The 17,783-nt window shown below is 45.6% G+C and overlaps 1 protein-coding gene across 1 annotated transcript in view; it reads left to right on the plus strand.

The window, feature by feature from the left end:
- The first annotated feature begins 1,820 nt into the window (after window positions 1-1,820).
- HSD3B7 (hydroxy-delta-5-steroid dehydrogenase, 3 beta- and steroid delta-isomerase 7) overlaps window positions 1,821-17,783 on the plus strand; it is a 324,275-nt gene continuing 308,312 nt past the window's right edge. The window contains exon 1 of the mRNA XM_078652477.1: window positions 1,821-1,873. The gene's annotated coding sequence lies outside the window, so the exon portion shown is untranslated. The remainder of the gene's footprint in view (window positions 1,874-17,783) is intronic.

Below are 17,783 nucleotides of genomic sequence, written 5' to 3' on the forward strand. Positions count from 1 at the left end.
TGGACATCCGGTTTAGGCCACATGGGCCAAAGTCAGGCCTGGAGCTTGGTACGTCTAGGCCACCTTCCGCTGAGCCTCTGGACTCTGCATGCCCGTTGCACAGAGTCGGTCCTCACCCGCCCGTCCTATACGATTCCAAGCTCAATCTGAGTGAATCACACCAATCCCCTCGCCTACCGGTGGTCCGTAGGAGTAGGTTCTGTAGCTCCCAGGCTCTCAGGGGCCACAGCACTCCTTCCAAGGCAGCGAAGAGGGATGGGGACTTGCATCCAGGCATCAGTATCAGCAAGGCCCACAAGTCACCTGGGCCTCCGTAGTTCCTCTCCATCAGCTTCCCCTCCACTCTGCTTTGTGCTGTGGGGGCTTGCCGCAAACATATGCCCGGATGGGACCGGATCACGGGTCTCCCTGCGGAGCATCGTTAAAGCGCATGACCATCTTGCTGTGGCTAGTCACACCCCTAATTTGCAGCACTTGTAACAGCTTTTTTGTTGCCTCTTTCCATTCTTCTTTGTTTATTTCTTTCCATGTTCTTTCCTTCTTTGTTGCTTCCTTTCTTTCATTCTGTCATTCTTTTTCTTTCTTTCATTTTTTCTTGCTTTTCTCTTTTTTCATTCCTTCTTTCCTCCTATATTGCTTTCCTTTTTCTTTCTTTCATTTCTTCTTTCTTGCTTTCCTTTTTACTTTCTTTCCTTTTTTCCTTCTTGTTTGCCTTTTTCTTTCATTGTTTCTTTCCTTTTTCTCTCATTCCTTCTTTCCTTTGTTGCTCTCTCTCTTGCCTTCTTTCTTCCCTTCCTTAACTTCTTTTTCTCTTGCCTTCTTTCTGTCCTTCTTTCTTGCTTTCATTCCCTTTTCTTATTTCTTGCCTTAAATCCTCCTTTGCTTTTTTCTTGCTTTCATTCCCTTGTCTATCTTTCTCTCTTTCCTTCTTTCTTGCTTTTATTCCTACTTTCCTTCTTTCCTCCCCTCTTTCTTTCTTTCCTTCTTCTTGCTTTCTCTTTTTCTTTCTTTTTCACTCTTCCTTTTTCTTTCTCTTTCCCCCGTTCATGCTTGCCTTCTTTTTTGCTTTCATTCCTTCTTTCTTGCTTTCTGTCTTTCTAGCCTTTATTTCTTTCTTTCCTTTCTGTTTTTCTTTTTAACCTTCGTTCTTTCCTTTCTGTCTTTTCTTTCTTTCCTTCTTACTTACTTTCTTTCTTGGCTTCTTTTTTTTTTTTTTTTGCTTTTTTTTTTCTGCTTTCTTTCTCAAATGAAAGAGGCTGGCAGCCAATGGCACAATGATTGGCATTTTCAGTTCTGTGTTAGCCAAGACCTTTTGATTTTACTAAAATGATGTGTAAGTATGTGAATGATGTGATTACTTATTGTTTTCAGTTCCAGTTGTCTGTGCCGTTACATTTTTCTCCAACCCCCTCAAGTTTGCATCAAGGGGCCAAAGTCAGCACACTTCTGCCATTGGCTGACTTCATTATGAGTTAGGTCATGCTGCCCTCTCCCAAGGAGCACATCCACACACAATGATGTCCCCTTCATAGCCCGGGAATACTATGGTAATGAGTGCTTTTTCGAGACCAAAATACATGTTTGCCTTTCCTCGATTTTTTTATATATATTGACAAACTCCGGGCAGCTTTCCAAACAATTACGTTTTCCTAAAGCCATGACAAAACAAGAATACCCAAAAAGACTGGCAAAGAACGCCAGGTATATTGGTTTTTCTCATGCTTGTTCTGAGAAAGGTGGCTAACCAGCCGTGGCTCTCAGGAATAATGGATGCTCGTCGCGAGGGGGCGCTAAGCACTACAAATACTGCGACACCGGCTCGGTGCAGACATGGAGCTCAGCACATCGGACTGTGGCAGACGGACACGCGCAGGTAAGGACTGGCAGTTGTACCTCTTCCTGCGAGGCACGCGCTGCCTTGGTATTTGTGCGTTTCTGCCCCCTCAGGCATCGCGGTGAGCCCTGCCCCCGAGCCTAGTGCGAAAAGGAAGATTAGATAGTCCGGTGAAATCCGAACCCGGGGGAACATGTCACCGAGGGTTGTGCGCAACGAGAGGTGGAGGAGCAGTACAATTTCAACTCCGTTCGTTTTTCGGAGCTTCAGGGCTTTACGGTATAAATAACCAGGTACCTTCTTTTGGAGTCTTCGGGACCTCGAAATAGCCGCCGCTAATTCGCCCGAAGCTGATTAGGTGTCACCGGAGCGGAGCGCGCGCGCCACAGTGAGGTTATGTAGTACAGGCACTCTCCTCGCGCCGGGTCCGTGTCCGGCTCAGCCTTTCACTCTTTCTGAAGTCAGTAGGTGAATACCGCGCGCCTTACTTTCTGAAGTCAGTAGGTGTGAGTACAGCGCGCCTTACTTTCTGAAGTCAGTAGGTGTGAGTACAGCGCGCCTTACTCTGTACAGTGTCTCTGACAGAAGTGCTTGCTTTATAACAATTTGCCACTAATAATACCACATTTTTTACTGTTAGCATTTTCTACAAAAATCTTGTTATAGTTGTGCTATAGTTGTCATTGTAGATGGGGCTGTGATATTTTTAGATGTCTTTTACTAAGCACTGTGCAGCATAAGCATGTCGCGTATCTTCTGTCTGCCAATTCCCGAGCTCTCTAAGCAACAGGTGTTACTGTTACCTGACGTTACCCCCTCGGAAGGATGGAAGTCTGAGTTGGCCCTCTTGTGATTCAAACTCGTAAACTGCAGATCACCACGTGTCAGCAGCTGGCATACACCTCATTGGGCTTTCCTGCTACCTACCTTCTAGGCACTCTTCAGGCACTATTGTGCGCCACATCAGTCTCTCTATCCAATGGCATGTCCCTTTAAATAGGTCTAAGTTTACTACAATGACACACTCAACACTGGCTGTGCCTGTTTTTGATCTCCTATGCTTACATGGTGGATTCACCTGTGGTTCCCTCTCCTCTCCCTTGATTGTACGTTGCTCCGGGTTCAGGTCCACACTTCGGCTTCACCCTTTCAACCCTGCCCACCCTTCCCTTGGAGACAGGTGCCTCCTGTCCTGTCAGCGAGGAAGAGCCTACGGTGAATGAGGTGAGGGGTGAAGACCGTGCCCTGATAGGGGGTGAGGAGGAAGACGGCGCGGGGTTGAGGGGAGAGGTACAGGTTCACCGAGTCATTGTCCAGTTCCTTCTTTCTCAACCTGTTTTACCTTTTTACCTCCTATCTCCCTAAACCACGGGGGCGATTATTTTGGGTTCAGGGTTTAGTCTGATGTATGCAAAGTTTTCAGCAAGGCATTGGTGGAGCTGCACAAATATACAGCATCAGAAAAAGTAGTGCTTGAAAACCAGCAGTGGAAGCAGCAATGCCAGCCAATCAAAGAGATTGTAAAGGGGACATTCTACATAGGAGAGAGAAGTATAAGATTAACAGGCTGGAAGACCAACAAGAAACAGGCAAATGAGTGACAAGGAAAGCAAACCAATGAGTGGGGTCCGAGCCAATCTAAGTTCTTGATAAACTGCAATATGCCTAGCAACAGACAGCACATGTTCAGTCCAGTTCGCTCAATCAAAAACATGCTAAATCATCTTGAATCTCTGAGTAGTGATGTGGATCTAATCTTATGTGGTGCAGTAAAAGTAGTTCATATAAAGTTTTACGCAATGGCAGTGAAAATAACAGTGACCCATTAACACAGGTTATATAACACCTGTAGTAGGATACACACATTCACACTTTTATTACTGCAGTGCAAATTTCCAAATTTCCCAGCGCACAAAAATGGCATAAAACGAACACTTTTACTACATCACAGATTACAGATATCAACTACTTTACTAAGGGAAACAACTCTCTTAATAAATATACGTCTCTACAGTATGATTTTACCTTTCTGCACAAATGTAAACTCTTGAATCCTGCGTTTGTTTAAATAACTCTTGTTAAAACAAAGATACATGAAAATGCCTTGTCATAAACCATATATGCAGATGCAGAGAGCATATGCTATTTTGGTTAACCATTGTTGAGGGAGGGAAGAGGCATCATGACTCACTCCAGGCTTCATCTTTTGTGAGTCATGACACTTCCTGAAACTCAACGAAGGTAATGGATAGCATATTGCCCTCTGCGCATTTGTATATATACTATATATTCCATTGTAGTCAGCAGCAGCGCAACAGTAAGGCACTTATAGGATATCCATGTCTCCCTCAATGTATGTTGACAGACTTGCACACTTTGAAAATACACTGTGTGACAGGAGGAGATGGGGCCTTTGATGGGTGGGACCTGGAGTGGGAGTGAGGCTCTGAACCCATCACTACCGTGCCAACCATGGGAGGGGGCATGGACAGAGGGTGGGGCTAACGGTCTGACACTGCCTGAGCAGGTCTTGCCAACCTTTCCAAAAAAACGTTGCAAAGGCTTCTGAGGCTGCCACCAATATTCTGGAAAGTTGCAAACCCCCGGATGGATGTCTGCTGTGCAGAGCCTCCACACCTGAGCTGAAAACCTGCCCTACAGGAGTTTCCAGCACACTTACTGCGCAAATGTGATGTCAGCTCTTGGCCGAGAGACTCTGAGGAGAGCTGATAATGCCGGTCACGCTGTGGTACAGTGTGAGTTGGCGGGTCTGTGTTTACATCAGGTTGGAGTGTGAAGCATTGTGCACCATTGGTCTGGATGACCACTATTACACGTTCCATCTCAGTCCATTTTCATCCCAGGACGTTGAATAAGTAACTAGGTTCAGGAGTGTGGGACCACCAGTTGTGACAGTCATGTGCCAGTGATCAGCTTTGAGATCATATGCACTGCATACCATTCTGCTTTTCTCAATCAAACTGTGTCCTCAAAAGGTAGATTCAGTGCAATCAAAGCCTGGAAAATGCCCAGTCTTTTTTAGATCTGATCTACAGGTAGGTAAACGGCCTTGCAAGCCTAAAATAGTGCAAAAAATCATAAACATATATGCATGCAAGCTAACATAGATGGGCTTAATGAGCCTCTTCCATAGGTCTGTTCAGTTGACACTGGCATAAGTCACCCTTGTCTTTAAAGTAGGTTTTCAGGTTACAGAAACTCAAAGATAATATAAAATTTTCTAAGCAATAATTAGACCCCACTTTTTAAGCAGTGTGCATTAAAACTAAAATGGATTTTCTATACCTCTCCCAAGTACACCTGCCTGCTAGGAGGCATGTGTTGTGTTGTGGAGCCAGTGAAGGGCGGTAGATCTGAGCAGGATGGCCAGTAGGTAAATGCGGGCCTATCATGCGCAGGGTATAAGCGCGCTTGCGCTAAATCACTGAGACCACACCGTTAGACCGTTGAATGTAATCGCGGGGGTCTTGCTACTGAGCCTGCCGCACGATCATGCACATTTATTTAGAACCGCTCACCTAACGTGGGCTCAACCAAACTCACACACGCCATCGGGGTGAGCCTATGAAAAGCCCTGGAAACATTACAACAGTATGCTCAGCCTGACAAAAGTATTGTGACAGGCGATACTATATTCCTCCCAAAATAAAAATTGAAAAATACTTTTAATCATATTACCGGGGCATAGACCACCAAGATCTCATAATGTTCCACCACTGCAGGTCACTGCCAGGATCTCCGTTCACCAGTGTACTCATCTAGCAGTGATAGTCTCTCAGCCTGCTAGACGGCTGGGGGTTGTGTCTCAGTCCATACTGTGTCTGATTCTCACGACTGCCCTCTCTGGCTGCATCAGGGGTCACGGGCGATACTGGGAGTTCTTGGCTGACTCCGGGGCTCCTTCTTGGGAGACCAAGCTCCTCTGGGTCAGCTGCTTTAGCTTCCTCTTCTGACCATTCTTCCCCGTCCATCTTATCCCTGTTCACATCACTGCTCTGGATTGTTATGCTTGGACCAGGGTGGGACCTCTTAAAAGCCGAGACATACCTCCTGATGGACTCCAGACCTTTCTGGGCCATGACTTGCGTGCCTCTCAGGAATGTGATGCGCCACGGATCCTTCTCGAACGGCAGCCTGAATTTACTGCCAGGGTGCCGATCTTGGACAAGTACCAAATTTCTCACCTTGTGATGTGATCGCTGTCCTCTGTGATGCTTACTGACTTGTTCATTTGACCTTTTTCTCCATATGTCCACAGCTTGGTCATCAATGGCTTCAGGTGCCTACCGTGGGTGATGAGGGTTGGAGTCATTGACTACTCTTCCCATTGAGAGATGACCAGGGGCACGACCTGTTGTAGCATGTGGCGTTTGTCTGTAATACCTTAGGAAGGAGTAAATGGATTGTTCAGGAGAGTCACCATTGCCAGAAGCAATTCTGATCACTTTGTTCAAAGTTCTCATGAAATGCTCAGCTTCTCCATTGGCTTGCAGCCATTTGGGAGTGATCTTCCGGTGGACAATCCCCAGCGAGGCAAGATATGAAGCAAATTCCTGCACCTGGAATGGAAGACCGTTGTCAGTCCTTAGTTCCATGATTAATCCATGGGTGGCCATTACTTTCTCCAGCTTCGTTATTACTTCCCCGGCGCTCAAGGATGACAGCACTTCAACCTCGGGGTACTTAGAGTAATCATCGATCACCACCAATGTGTGTTTATCATCAGGGAGGTATCCAAAATCCATGCTGGCACAGATCCATGGGCCTTACAGGCCTTCATTCTGAGGTTCTGTGAATTCTGAACCCGTGGGTTCCATTTTGTGTATGGCAGCCATTTTGTGTTTGCCCTCACATAGGCCAATGATTGTGGCTGAACTAGTCTTTTAAGGACATGTACACCTTAGCTCTAGTTCATGCTGACTCCTGTTTGACCTGAGTGAACTGACCCTGTTGCCTGAAGCTGACCTTGTTAAACCAGTTCCTGCCCTTTAGCTGATCAAGATTAAGGATCAGAGCACAGGACATCATAAAGTTTTATTGCACACAAACATGCCTTATCCTACTTCTATCTGTTTTGGTCTATTTACTATATGGGTTGTGGTCCTTTTTATTATGGGTTTGTCCGGCTTGTCTAAAGAAGAATGTTGGGTTTGTTCAATGATTGATTATGGTCCGGACAACTGTAAAATGGGTTTGTCGTTTGGCAGACCTTGCATGTCCATGTTAGGCATTTTTTGCATGCTTGCAAAAGCAAGGACTGCCCCTTACTTTTATGCTGAGTTTTGTAACCCTGAGTATATATATGGCCTTTGTTCTTTGTACTCCTCAGACTACCTCATTCAGTTGCTACGGCTTCTATGTGACGTGGCCTCACTTATTAAATTTAATAAAGATGTTTTTTCATATTTTCAGCTTCTGTGCCAAGTTCTTTTTTCTATTAGTAAGTATTCCCTGAGAATGAAGATTTCATTTCTTCAAATCCGTCACAGTCAGTGCAGGAGGGTTTGGCTCCCCAGTCGCTTGACACCATGAACAGGATCGCACTGCATCCTCCACTTTCTTATCCATTAAGAGGAACCACACTTTTGCTCCAACATGGCCTTTTGTCTTCTCCATTCCCTGATGTCCAGCATGGATTAATTGCATTGCTTGATCTACTAACAACACCGGGAAGACCAGGCGATGGCCCCTTAAAAGGCACCTGTTGGGATCAGCACTCAGTTCTTGTCTCACCTGGTACAGGCTCTTTGGCACCCTCCTCACGTCGGGAGTTAGAATAGCCCCTTGGCTTTTGAGATAATGCCCCTTGTTTGTTTTTACCGCCTCAAAGGTTTTCTGTAAACACTCCTCCTGACCAATGTCCTGACATATATCCCCAAGTGAGACGGGCAAGGGGCCACCACATAGCGGACATACTCCTCTGTCTCCTCTGCGTCCTCCATTTTCGATGTGTGTGGCGGCTCAAGGATGACAGGACAGAGTCTGCCAGAGTGCCTGTTTTTGCTTGATACTCAATTCTGCAGTTGTACTCTTGCAGCTGGAGCATACATTTCTCTATCCGTGGTGGAGGCTTTGATGCGGTCCCGGTAAAGAGTGGAATTAGAGGCTCCGTAGTGATGAGGAAGGGCTTCCCATATACATACAAATGGAAGTGGCTGCACCCCCAGTGTATCGCAATGGCCTCTTTTTCAATCTGGGAATATCTCTGTTCCATGGTAGTCAGTGATTGGCTTCCTAAGGCCACAGAAGCCCACTCATCTTCTTCGCTGGGGCGTTGCATCAGGACAGCTCCTACCTCGAGGGCCTGCCTCCACCGCTATTAGAGTGTGTTGCTGCGGGTCAAAGTACCTAATTGTGGTGGAGCTTGAAAGGGCATCTTTGGTGGCCTGAAATGCTGCTCCCTGGTCTGGCCCCCATGACCAGGGAATTGAGGCCTTAGTCAACTTTCGCAAAGGTGTCGTAAGCCAGGCAAGGTCTTTTATGAACGGCCACAATAGTTGAACATGCCAAGAAAGCTGCGCATCTCCGTCACATTGGTGGGTGGGTTCTGGAGTATCTTTAATATCCCATACTTTCTCTTGCTCGGGGGCCACTCCTTCTGCAGAAAAGATGTATCCAAAGAACTGTAGTTTCTGCTGTAGGAACTCACATTTGTCGCAATGGAGGGTAAATCCGGACTCTTGGATTCTTTGCAGCACTTGTCCCAGCCTTGTGTTGTGTTCTGGTATTGACTTTGCGTGGATCAGAATGTCGGCGCTGACATTAACCACTCCAGGGAGGTCAGCGAGAAGTACTCTGATGGTGTTCTGGAACACCTCTGCAGCACTGGATATTCCGAAACTCAACCTCTGGTATCGCCGTAGGCCGACATGTGTGGAGTATGTTGTTATGTACCAGGACTATTCATTCAGGACCAGTTGGTGGTATCCAGACCAGAGGTCAAGTTTTGAAAACCAGCTAGCCCCACTTAGTTCACCAATCAGATCATCAATTGTTGGGGTCAGATGTCTTTCCCTCTTTATCGCGGCATTGGGGAGGCTCATGTCCACACAGATTCTCACCTCCCCGGGTTGCTTGGGTTTTCGCGCAACCACAATAGGCGAGACTCAAGGAGTCGGTCCTTTTACCTTTTCAATGATGCCTGCCTCTTCCAACTTGTTTAGCTCCTTCTCCACTAAAGGTCTGAGATGGAATGCAAGGTGCCTTTGTCGAAAGCTACCAGCTGTGCGGAAGGATCGATGTGCAGATGTATTTGCTTTCCTTGCAGGCACCCTATGCCATTGAGCACTTGAGGAAACTCATTAAGGATGTGACTAATCTCTTCTTGGTGTATTCTGAATGTGACAGTGACTATGCCCAGAGCCTCTGCCGACCGACATCCTGTAAGCATTCTATGACCCTCGTCTGTCACATACACCAGAGCTTTGACCGTCTTTTGGTCATAGGTGTTGGTGGTCTTGAATTTGTATCTGATAACAAGCGGTTTTGGTTTGTCCATGCGCAAAGACCTTGTTTTTGGCTGGGCCAACTGTGGTGGTGAGTTCATTTTACCATAGGCATTGGAAGACATGATATTTATAGTGGCTCCCGTGCCTATTATCTCCGTGGAGGAACGCCCTCCGACTAGTTCTTGGCACTCGGGTAATTGACTCGGTGTTTGGGATGCCGACCCTACGGTGAAGAAAGAGTGGACGGTGTGTTCTCTTCACTGTCATCCATGTCACTGCTTCTTTCCTGGACCTCTGGGATCGTGTTAACATTGGATCTCAGGGTCCGTCCTTTGCTGGAGTGACATACTTTCATAAAGTGGTTAATTTTTCCGCACGTCATGCACTTCTCGCCCTTCTCGCCCTTTGCTTTTCACTCCAGGCGATGAGACAGTAACCGCATCTTTGGGCTCCGCACCCTGCTTGACTGCGACGGTGTTTGGGGCGACAGCATTGACTGGCTCTGTCTTGATAGGTTTTTGAAGAGCAGCCTCCATGTGTGCCGCCTGCACATTTGAGAGTTCTTTGGTCTACTCCAGGGTGAGAATATCAGCTAGTGATTTCCCTGACTCCTCTAGAATCTGTTCTCGTAGCTTCGCTTAAGCACACCCCTGAATGATCTGGCCTCTAATTTCTTTGGTTTCAACTTGAAAGCCACACGTGCCGGCCAACTCCTTTAAGCGCACATGAAATACATTCAAGGACTTCTCTGGCAGTTGCCTTGCCTGCCTGAAGATGAACCTTTCATAATCTTGATTGGCCATGGGCTCAAAATGTGCATTGAGAGCCGCAATAAGTGTGAGGTGTGTTGTGGGTGCTCCTTCCACCACTGTCTTGGAGATTTTGTAAACATCTCTCCCTCCTAGGTGGAGTAGCATGGCACGCTTTTGCGCATTATCAACTTTCGTGGCTTAAAAATACAAGAGAACTCGCTCTACCCATTCCTTCCACCTCAGGGCTTGTGCTGACGGGGCCCCTTATACAACAAAAGGTTCCATAGCAGGAATGCGGGCCATGGTAGCTGCATGCTCTATAGTGTCCCTCTCTGTTCTGAGCCTGGCTTTGGTTCTAGTTAGCGGTTTTGTTGCCTGTGTGTTGCTGCTGTCCTTTAGTGTGCAATGTCCCAGTAATACACCACTCACGGTTGTCTGCCTCATGAACACGACCTCTTGCACAGTTCTGTGGGAGCTCAGCAGGTCTCATCTTTTTGCCACCACGTGCTGGTGCGATCTTCTGGGTGTGGTCCCCTTCTGCTCGATGGCTACCTGCTGTGGCTTATCTTGTTGCTGGCAGCCCCTCTAGAGATGCTTCCGGGTGGTCAGAGGGCGTGCCTCCCGATGCAGCACGAGCATCGCGTACGTGTGGAGATGGTGCATGGCCGCTGCAGAACACTCTGGATGAGCCGGGCCCCACTCGTCATCAAATGTTATGTCGTGGTGCCCGTGAAGGGCGGAGATCTGAGTAGGAAGGCCAGTAGGTAAATGTGGGCCTATTTCACGCAGGGTATAAGCGCACAGACGCTAAATCACTGAGTCCACACTGTTAGACATTTGTACGTAATCGCGGAAGTCTCACTACTGAGCCCGCTTCATGGTCATGAATGTTTACTTAGAACCGCCCACTTAACGTGGGCTCAACCGAACTCACAAACACACACCGTCAGGGTGAACCTATGCAGACTCGCCGGCAACAATGTAACAATATGCGGGGCATGACAAAAGTATCGCGAACGGCGATACTACAGCATGCATGCTGTTTTACTAACATTTTATGACATTATTATTATGTTTAATAGCTACAATTTTGATTGCCAGCATATGACTGCCATGTTTTGTCCTATTTTGGTTTTAGTTTCTGTCATATGCGTGCAATAAAAGGCTCTGACCCATTGGATTTGCCAATGCTTGAACATTCTTGGGGAGATGACTGCGTTCATGCACAGTGCTCATCTTTCCTGGCTTCTCGCCATTTATCGGTCTCCAAGTACCAACACATTCAAAGAGCGCTCACAGTCCACCTCTGCGTGACTTGCAGCCTACCTCTGCGTGACTTGCAGCCTGTATTAGAATGACACAAGGGGGGCCTGGAAAGTTATTAACTCGAATAAATTATGTAAAACTTCATAGAACACAGTGTGCATGTATATTAAAGACGAACAGAGGGTTGAACATTTTGGGAACATATTTTGCCACTGGGACACCAATAGATGTGACACTGATCAAGAACCATCGCCTTATCCACTTTCTCTCCAGTTCAACTTACACGAAGTGGAGCTGCTGTTAATAAAAGCGCCTCTGATAAAGTCCGGGGGTGGAGGGGCGTCCCCATGGATCTATATAACTCAACATGGATCTTTGGGCCCCATTGATTGTTGTGCTTGTTCTAAATGCTGTATGCATTGCAGGCCTCCCTCCGTCATGGCATTTTGCCTTAATTGTGGCAGTCTTTAAAAAGGGTAACCATAGCAACCCTAATTATTACCGACCAATTGCCCTCCTGGACTCTACAGTAAAAACTGCAGGAAGGGTAGCTCTAGACAGAATTCCTAACATGGATTTCAGAGTCGAACATCCTCTCGGAGTACAGAGGGTTTTAGAGAGTATTTGGAACACTTGAACAATGGGTAAACTTGCATTTGTTAATAAGTAATTATACGGTAGCACAATTTGGGGGGGGATTCATTTGGCATTCATGTCCTGCTAGTACCCTCAACAGTGTTTTAATAGATGTAAACTGTGGGGTGTACTTCAGAATATGGGACTCGCAAGTGAGTTAATGGATTTCCTCCACGCCCTTCCTCGTGAGCTCTCTGACACAGCAAGGCATGGGGACGAAGGCGAATGATATGTGGTGGTTCAGACTACATCGGGGGTTGAACCCGATCTTGATATTCTAAGACATATTCTGGAATAAGTACTTATAAACTTTAGATTGGGCATTATTAGCTGTTATCTGTCTTTTCTGTCAGGACAATACAAAACAGCCTCAGTCTGTATTCGCTCCGGCTCTGAATTATCACCACAATCAGCGTTACATCTTACCTTTTTTTGTAACTATTATGAGCCTTTTATGAATCGTCATTAGATACCTCTTTTGAAATGTCTGGGTTTTGATAGATGAAGACAGCCTTATGATTTACAAGTCTTCTCCACTCCACTCCTGCGGTCTGTTTCCAAGTTGTCCTTTTGTTTTTTAAAACCCGCCATCCGGCATTGTAACTGTCTTCTTTTACAATAATACCAATCTTATATGGCCGACCTTCAGTGAAATGTAAACCTAAAAATATTGTATTGATTGTATTTATATAATCCTGGTTTAACTTATTGCTTTTACGTGCTATTTATTGGCATTTTCTGTGCTTTTATGTTTTTTTTAAATATATTCGAATAAAGGTTAATTGAATGACAATATTAGAACACTCGCAGAGCCCTAATATCGCACCCCTATCTTTTGGAGTTTGCTCTGACATATATTTCTGCAGAGACCCTCACAGCGCTCTTGAAAATGCATTTCCTGGAACCCATTTCAGGGGTAATTTGAAGCACACCCTTTTTTCTGATGAACTTACTCCGAGGTTCAGGCACCGCCACCGCCACTAATGTTGAAGTGAGGTGGCTTTACACCATTTACGAATTTCTCGTTCAATCAAGCGTTCCAATTTATTAAATTGTGCTTTCAAGGTGTTTGAAGTCCCTTTGCCATCACCTCTCTCAGAGCCTTGCATGGGACTGCATTTGAAAACATCTGCTGCTTCTTCATTGCGTGCAATTGAAAACAGGGACCCCTCGTACCCAGTAGCGAGGCATTTCTCTCAGTTTCACAATAGTGATTGGAATCTTCTTAAATTCTTTTGCATTTACCAGGTTCAGCTCACTGTGCGTGGTGGAAACAGAGAACTAAAATAACGAAGACTCGAATCTTGATATATAATTGATTTGCATACAATATTCCATTTGGCCTGAACACTGAAGAAGAGTTGTCCATACATTTGGGTTAAAATTACCATCTTGTAATGTAAGAGTGAATTCCAAAATGATACTGAGGCTGCAATTGAAAATTGAATGATATGTTAGTATTATGACCATTATTAGTCACTCAAATATAAGCTGCAATGAATCATTGTTTATTTGATTTTGGATTAAGATGAATTTAAAAAGGAATTGCTTATGACCAATGAGTTAGCCCATCTAGGGCTCAATTGTGTTTCTGTTCCTCTTTTCTAGAAAAAAGGTTTACGGAAAGGCGGAATGTATTGTCATTTGAAAGTTGAATGAATTGATTTTTTATTAAGTCATGATGTAATGATTTAAAATGCCCATTCAGGGCTCAATTGTGTGCTATTTGAAAGTGGAATGAATTATTCTGAATTTCAAATTTCAATAATCATGTTTTGAAACTGATGTTTGTAATAATGCTCGGCATATGCATGTACATTCAAAGATGGTGCTTGTATTGATGGTCAAGAAGCAGTCCACTTTCTATGACCAGTAACGGCTCCGAGTTCTAGCGTGAGAATTTGTAAATAAAATGGCGCTTATTTGCTTTGTGCAAACAAACAGTGGGAAAAAGGCATGTTCGCCGAAACGCGTCCTGCGCGTTTTGTTTTTGCTGAATAAAACTTGAGACCTGTGAATTGACCATGCGAGTGCAGCCAATCCTTCCTTTTTTCCTCGGGGGGAGGAAAACTTTGAGCGGATTTGTTACGCGGAGCCACCGCCGCGGACACTGGTCCGCACCCACTCCTGAGTGCTCGAGGCGACCGTTGGTGGAAAAAGGAGCATTAATATATATATATATATATATATATATATATATATATATATATTTCACACTTACCTGATTACATTTTCATTCTAAAGGCATTGCATGGTTAGGGCGTGCGTTGTAACGGCATATATCCAGGGCTGAGTTGGTTATGGTGACAACCCCATGATCAAGTTGCAGGCCTTTTTTCTTAATGTGAAACGCTATTAAAAGGATAGTAGGCCTCATGTATGTATTGTTGAAGCCAATAGACTTTTAAGGGAGAATTGTTATTGCACTGGGTTAAAGCCGGTAGACTGGTATGGTATCTTGTTACCTGGAACCTTACATATTACAGTGGTAGGCAAAGATTTTAGTATTGCTTAACCCCTTCTGACAAACCCTGGGGGTAGAAGATTTTCCCAGCGATAATCCTTTTTAGCCTCTCTTATTAACGTGTAGTAGATTTTGGCTATAATTACACCTGGGTAGCTCATGGTGCCACACCATTGGTAAACATTATAAGCCTGATTGGTTTATTAGGAAATACTATGTCAGAGGTCATAGATCTGATCAGTTCTTTCTGAAAACTTAAGACAAAGGCAGTGGACCTTATTTATTGTGAAAACCCTATGTTAAAGCCTAGAGGGGTATTTTGTGTACATCAATTATCCTAGATTACCATGGGGCAAAGAATTTGGTGCGGGTTATACCTCCGGCAAACTCTGGAGGTAAAGAAGACCTGTCTTGTGATAATCCTGATAGGCCCATATAGGGCCAATTGTACTTTTTACATAAAAAAATTTAAGATTGTATACTTAATTGAAGCTTGTGAGAAAGATTATCCTCATTACTATTGGTCTGAGTTGCTTATTGTGTCAAGGCAATGATAAAAGCTGTTGGCCTGATTGGTTCATTGGGAAATGTTATGTCATATGCCGTAGGTCTGGTCTGTTTCTCATGAAAAGTTATATCAAAAGATGCAGGCATAACTTATTTATCACTAAAAGCATGTGTCAAAGTAGGACTTTCAGAGGGGGAGTGTTTCAAAGTGAATAGATTTTGTTATTGTATTGCATGAAATGCCATAGATTGCCTTCATAGTCAATGGTTTGGTGTTGACTACCCCTATGACAAATGCTGGTAGGTAGAAGGTTGAGATAATCCTTACTAAATATTGTTAGGAAGTACTGATTTGTTTAGTTATCTGCAATGCTCTTAAAAGCAAATTCTTTAAAAACACATAGAGAGCCTTTAGATCAGCCATATTCTGCGTTTAGTTTCCTTCACATTCTGCTTCTGCCTATGATTGAAAACAGCATGGCACAATGGGTCAGCCCATTTCCACCAATGGCTCTATTGCCCACTGAGTGACAGCATTTAATCTCTTCGTTTGTGAAATTCCATCTAAAAAAGATTGTGCTTCAGTGCCAGGATTAGTAGACACATCTTTTAGATTTCCACTTTTCAAGTAATTTCTTCCGTCCTTTCTCCATTTTTTTAGCATCCTGCAGCTCCATAGATAGTGCTTCCAGGCAATTCCTTTCCTTTATCTGCAGTGCACCACATCTGGCTCATCCACCGCTTCTAAACTGAGCTGTCTACTTGGAATGACAGTGTCCAAAGTGGATAATTTATCTGATAGAGACATTTAGCCGCAGAATTCTTACCTTAGAATATCCCAGGCGTCAGACTGTAATCGGAAAACCTTTGCTAGAGCAATACCCTTGCACGCTGGTAGGTGGCGTTGGTTGGTTCAACATTTTGTCATGGATGTCCACTTCAACTATATAGGCACCACCTCAGCACGTTGACATCAGTTCTTTTCTTTCTATGCCAGCTAGCGTAGATCCGTGAAGAGAGCTACCCCACTGTCACTTTTTGAAAGGCGTTTTTCAACATTTTGTCAAAAATGTTTTGGTGTGTAGGTTTTTCCTTGATGTCAAAGAAGACATCTGGATTCAAACCATGGAGACCTGCCACTTTGTCATGTCTGTGACGGGTCTACACTTAGGGGCCGATTAGGATGGAGGATTTTCTGCCTCCTCCGGGCCGGCGGAAGCCACCTCCGGCCCGGAGGAGGCGGAAAATCCTCTGCGGAGTCACCAAAGACCCACCGCCGCATTACGATGGCTGGTGGGTCTTGGTTTCTGTCCGCTGCTTTTCCGCCGCGGTCGGATTACAACCGCGGCGGAAAAGCTCTCATTTGGCTGGCAGTGTCTATCAGACACCGCCAGCCAAATTAGGATGCTGCATTTTTAAACATGCTTTTCCGCGGCGGTTTTTCCGCTGTGGAAAAGCATGTGTACTTTTGATTTTGGGGGCCCGTTGCGGGCCCCCAGGGTGTAGGCGGGTGGGGGGTGCACATGGGGGGTACCTATGGTACCCCCCAGTATTTACATGCACAAAGCGGCAGGCGCCGCGCGGTGCCTGCCGCTTTGTGCATGTAAATGTAAAACATGCACTTTTAACATTGCGGCGGGTGCTGCTTGAAGCAGCACCCGCCGCAATGTTAAATATCCAGGATGTGACCGCCAGGGTGGCGGTCACATCCTAATTTGCACGGAGCGACCGCCGCAGCCCATGCGGACGGTCCCTCCACCTCTGGGATGGCGGACGGACGCAAGTCCGTCCGCCATCCTAATCGGCCCCTAAGTCTGTCTCTGGTGTCTGGATAGTGACCAGGACTCGAAGTCTTGCTTTGACTGCCAGGCCATGTCTCTGAAAGGTTTTTAGAAAGCAGTACCTAAAACTGCTTGCAGCCTGGCGTTTGACTCCACGCCATTCACCTCAGAGGTCTTGTTCCCTGTTGAGGAGCAGGTCCTGGAACTGCTCCGAGAGTCCTAAGCCTCCTCGCCCTCCCACTCGAAGTTGTCAAGTTAGTTAGGTAAGAGGCATATGAAGCACAAGAAGTTAAAGCGTGCATCAATGTCTCCCAGTCCATCGACCGACATGACGGAGGACCCTCGATGCCCTAGGCCTCGTTCTGCAGAACCCATGCCTGGGTCGGCTCCGTGCTTCCCTGCCTTTCCAGGAGCCAGGGCGAACTCCGCCTAGTTAAAAGAATTCTTTGATGCCATGTGCCTCATATTTGGGTGACCTGAACCTCTCGGCATACCTTCGGAACCCAGAGGTCAGAAGGGGCTCCATTAGTATGGTATGTTTATGAAGAAGTGTAGTGAGCGAGGCAGTATAACCGTTTTTGCTATGGCCACCCTACCAATTACTGACATTGTTAGTGGACCCTAGAATGTCACTGAAGCTGTTAGCTCGTTTAGCACCTGTTCCAAGTCGCCAGTCAATATGAGGTCTTTATTGTGGTAAGACTACACCCCATTCACTTAGACATAGTTAGAGCTCACCATTAGTGCTTAATTTGTAAAACAACATAAGTGACAGGGCCTTCGTCAGGAGGTCACTGCAGCTTGCATCACCTGTAAGCAGGGCCAGTGCCAGTACTAACACAGCTACTAAACATAACACATGTCAGACTATTCCAGGCCTGAAAGCTTTCAGAATGGCTTGGATAGCATGCATTAGTCATTTTAATGTATATTGAATTAATCAACAACTGTCGTTGTGCTCATCTCTAAATTAGACAAAACAGTGCCATATGTCATAAGTACCAGTGCAGACAATTAAGTGCCGTTGCCAAGCACAACCACTGTCTCAATTGAAGCACTGCGCCATAGTGGGCT

The sequence above is a fragment of the Lissotriton helveticus genome, chromosome 7 (assembly GCF_964261635.1).
Source record: "Lissotriton helveticus chromosome 7, aLisHel1.1, whole genome shotgun sequence".
Taxonomy (NCBI): Eukaryota; Metazoa; Chordata; class Amphibia; order Caudata; family Salamandridae; genus Lissotriton; species Lissotriton helveticus.